Below are 4,862 nucleotides of genomic sequence, written 5' to 3'. Positions count from 1 at the left end.
AGAAATCTTTAAAAATTAAAGAGGGCTTTGAGAACGAGACGCAAAGAAAATGTTTCCCTTGTGGAAGAACTCAGAATGAGGGGTCATTGATATACGATTGTCACCAATAAGTTCAATAAGGAATTCAGGGGAAGCATAGAATCCCTACAGTGCAGAAGGAGGCCATTCGGCCCATTGAGTCTGCACCGACCACAATCCCATCCAGGCCCTATTCCTGTAACCCCATATATTTACCCTGCTAGCCTCCCTGACTCAAAGGGGCAATTTAGCATGGCCAATCCATCTAACCTCCGCATCTTTGGATTGTGGGAGGAAACCAGAACACCTGAAGGAAACCCACGAGGCATGGGGGGGAGAATGTGCCGTGAGGCAGCAATGCTAACCCACTGTGCCACCGTGCCACTGGGTGTAGTAAGAATGTGGACCTCACGACAACATGGTGTGGTTGAGATGAATGTCACAGAGGCATTTGAGGGGAAGTGAATCTTTCCTTCAGCTATGCAGAGTATAACAGATAATAGCTTTGTCGCAAATTACTCAGTCATAATATTTAAAGTTGATGATAAAATCGATCAAATCAATTATTTCACTGAGGTTTTAATGAAAAGAGTTGTCTGTAGTAAAGAAAAACTTTCAGGACCTCGGGATTTCCCGGGGCACTTTGCAGCCAATTACATACTTTTGAAAGAGGAAAGCTTCCCAAATTACATTGGGATGACTGTGCTGTAATTTAAAGATTAGATTGTTTTGTTCAAAATCACTCTTCAGTCCCTCCTGGACACATATATATGTATTTATACATACATATATATATATGTGTCCAGGATATGTGGATTGAAAAATTCTAGGGAAAAAGAAAAGAAGAGGAGGGTCATCAAAACGAGACAGTTACTAATAAATCCAATAAAGAATTCATGAGGAACCTCTCTATGTGGAGAGAGGTTAGAAAGTGCAACTTGTTACTGCAATGACTTCAATCAGGCCATTGAGGTCGGCCTATTGGAGTATGAACTCCCTGATTAAGGATCCCCTTCCGTACCTGCTGGGCACTGCAGGGACTGGGGTGTATTATTGACCGCCTTGATCACATTTTAATTTGATGTTTTAAGTTTCCTTTCCGCTTTGTCTTTTGTTTCGGGCGGTTCCCTCCTTTTAGGGAGCTGCCCCTGTTTGAGTTGTCCCGAAGTTAATTTGATTTTGTTTATTTGGTTGGACACAAAAAGATGTCCCTGATTCAGGATCCAATTGATGGGCCAATCAGGGAGTCTTTGCCTTGTACTTAATCGAGCGTGTCAGTTCCTCTGACACCCCGGATGTAGACTGCTAACTGCTAGCACTCTGTGCGCTGCTGTTAGAGTTTGTAAATAAAGGGATTTTGGTGAAGGGACTTCTGCCTCCGCAGACTTATTACAGTTACCACATATAATAGTTGAAGTGAAGATCACGGATGCATTTAAAAGGAATCTAGGTAAGTACAGGAGAATAAAATGGAATGGAACTATGGTGATAAGGTGAAATGGAGGAGGAAGAAAGGCTAACCTTTCACGCTGAGCGTAATCACCAGCATTTTGATTTGATTTGATTTATTATTGTCACGTGTATTGGTATACAGTAAAAAGTATTGTTTCTTGCACTATACAGACAAAACATACCATTCATAGAGTACATCGGGGAGAAGGAAAGGAGAGGGTGCAGAATGTAGTGTTACAGTCATAGCTCAGGTGTAGAGAAAGATCAACTTCATATAATATAGATCCTTTCAAAACTCTGATGGCAACAGGGAAGAATCTATTCTTGAGTCGTTTGGTACATTTTGGGCGGCATGGTGGCACAATGGTTAGCACAGCGCCAGGGACCCAGGTTTGATTCCCCACTTGAGTCATTCCCTGTGTGGAGTTTGCATGTTCTTCCCATGTCTGCATGGGTTTCCTCCGGGTGCTCCAGTTTCCTCCCACAGTCCAAAAGATGTGTTGACTAGGTGCATTGGTCATTTTAAATTCTCTCCCTCAGTGTACCCGTACAGGTGCCAGGGTGTGGCAACTAGAGGATTTTCACAGTAACTTCACTGCAGTGTTAATGTAAGCCTACTTGTGACACTAGTAAATAAACTTTAAACTTTAACTTTAAGTGACATGACCTCGGACTTTTGTATATTTACTGACGAAAGAAGGTGGAAGAGAGTATGTCCGGGGTGCATGGGGTCTTTGATTGTACTGGCTGCTTTTCCAAGGAGGCGGGAAGTGTAGATGGAGTCAATGGATGAGAGGCTGGTTTGCTATATGGACTGGGCCACATTCACAATCCTTTGTAGTTTCTTGCGGTCATAGTCAGAGCAAGAGCCATACTAAGCTGGGATACATTCGGAAAGGATGCTTTCCATGGTGCATCAGTAAAATTGGTGAGAGTCGTAGCAGACATGCCGAGTTTTCTTAGCCTCCTGAGAAAGTAGAGGCTTGTAAGGCATCAGCGTGGAGGAACCAGGACAGGTTGTTGGTGATCTGGTCACCTAGAAACATCAAGCTGGTGAGGTGGTGGCTTCATGATATTTTCACTGGACTAGAATTCCAGGGTCCCAGGGTAATGCTCTGGGGATCTGGGTTCAAATCCCACCATGTCAGATGGTGAAATTTGAATTCAATAAAAATCTGGACTTAAAAGTCTACTGATGAAACCATTGTCGATTGTCATAAAAACCCATCTGGTTCACTAATGTCCTTTAGGGAAGGAAATCTGCCATCCTTGCCTGGTCTGGCCTACATGTGACTCCAGAGCCACAGCAATGTGGCTGATTTTTAAATGCCCTCAGGAATGGGCAATAAATGCTGGCCCAGCCAGCGACACCCACATCCCATGAATGAATAAAAAATATATTTTTATTTCATCATCTAGCTGGGCTGACTGGCCTGTTTACATGTTGATTTGATTTATTATTGTCACACATGTATTAATATACAGTGAAAAGTATTGTTTCTTGTGCGCTATACAGACAAAGTATACCGTTCATAGAGAAGGAAACGAGAGAATGCAGAATGTAGTGTTACAGTCATAACTGGTGTGAAGAGAAAGATCAACTTAATGCAAGGTAAGTCCATTCAAAAGTCTGACAGCAGCAGGGAAGAAGCTGTTCTTGAGTCGGTTGGTACGTGACCTCGGACTTCTGTATCTTTTTCCCAACGGAAGAAGGTGGAAGAGAGAATGTCCGGTGAGCGTGGAGTCCTTAATTATGCTGGCTGCTTTGCTGAGACAGTGGGAAGTGTAGACAGAGTCAATGGATGGGAAGCTGGTTTGCGTGATGGATTGGGCTACATTCACGACCTTTTGTATTTTCTTGCGGTCTTGAGCAGAGCAGGAGCCATACCAAGCTATTGTAGATTCTAACTAATTCTGAGGTACCTGTAATTCTAGGGGAAGAAAATCATCAGGTTGGTCTCCTGAACGCTTTGCCAAGTTACCCATCATGTTCACTGCATTCCCTTCCCAGTCAGTTGCCTAGCTACCAGTGGCACATTTGCAGCCACAGCTCATTTGCCATTGACACGTGGAGCCTGAAGCAATAAAATAGGCTATAATTATGCAAAAATGAAAAGAAACCGGTGTTTACTAAAAATCATAAGGGAAAGGCAACATTGGATGGCTGAAGGGGATTAGTCATTGTCTGGGAATAAAAGGGCAGGTCCTGGGTGGTGCCTTATTAAAACATTGCAAGTACACTGGTGACACACATCAGGGTGCAAGATGCTACACACTTGTCTTTGTCATTATGTTTCCAGGCAAGATATGACAAAACAAATTCTGAATCTCTGCTCCTTTGCTAAGTGAACTTATTCATCCCCAAATCTAATTTTTCAGAATTCTCTGTGGTGGGGCTTGCACACTTTTATTTTTCAGCAACTTGCGATTGTCAGAAGTTTCAATGTAGTTCAGTACTTACCTGGCAGGGTGAAACCTTGGTGAAGCAGGTAGTTCGCCCAGGACAAGGCTAGTCCATTGCATTTCGGGTGTGCTGACGCCTGCAATGTCCCCAATGCCGGGTACTCGACTGCAAAATTTATGGCAGTGGGAGACTGCTTTTGCATGGGCGGGACGGTGGTACAGTGGTTAGCACTGCTGCCTCACAGCGCCAGGGACCCGGGTTCGATTCCCGGCTTGGGTCACTATCTGTGCGGAGTCTGCACGTTCTCCCCGTGCCTGCGCGGGTTTCCTCCGGGTCCTCCAGTTTCTTCCCAAAGACTGAAAGATGAGCTGGTTAGGTGCATTGGCCATGCTAAATTCTCCCTCAGTGTACCTGAACAGGCACTGGAGTATGGCGACTAGGGGATTGTCACAGTAACTTCATTGCAGTGTTAATGTAAGCCGACTTGTGACACTAACCCTGAAACTTAACTGCACAATTTTTACTTATTCCCAGCCTATAGGACATTTCCTAGCTGTGTTGAAAGACGAGCCACCTCGATGTACCCGCTATATCATCCACACTGATGTCACTTTCACAATGTCATGCTGTTTTGGACAGGATTCTAGAAGTTTGACTCGGTAATGATGAAGTAACAGTGGTGTATTTGCAAGTCAGGATGGTGAGTGGCTTGGAGGAGAACTTGCAGGTGGTGGTGTTCCCATCCCTTGCTGCCCTTGTTTTTCTAGGTGGTTGGTAGGCATATTTGTAAGAAGCGGTCAAATGATCCTTGGTGCGTGGATCTTGTGGATGGTGCACATTGTAACAATAAGCTGCTGCTAATGGAGGGAGTGGATGTTTAAGATGGTGGTGGGATACCAATCAAGTAGGTTGTTTTAACCAAAAGAGAAAATGCTTGAAAATCTCAGCAGGTGTGGCAGCATCTGTAAGGAGAGAAAAGAGCTGACGT

The 4,862-nt window shown here is 44.2% G+C and overlaps 1 pseudogene; it reads left to right on the top strand.

Annotated features, from left to right (window-relative positions):
- Positions 1 to 3,923: 3,923 nt before the first annotated feature.
- LOC144500153 (U1 spliceosomal RNA) lies at positions 3,924 to 4,073 on the top strand (annotated as a pseudogene).
- Positions 4,074 to 4,862: the final 789 nt, after the last annotated feature.

Source organism: Mustelus asterias, chromosome 10, assembly GCF_964213995.1.
Source record: "Mustelus asterias chromosome 10, sMusAst1.hap1.1, whole genome shotgun sequence".
Classification (NCBI taxonomy): Eukaryota; Metazoa; Chordata; class Chondrichthyes; order Carcharhiniformes; family Triakidae; genus Mustelus; species Mustelus asterias.
The sequence above is the reverse complement of the archived record's forward strand: the minus strand, read 5'-3'. Positions and strand labels throughout refer to the sequence as shown.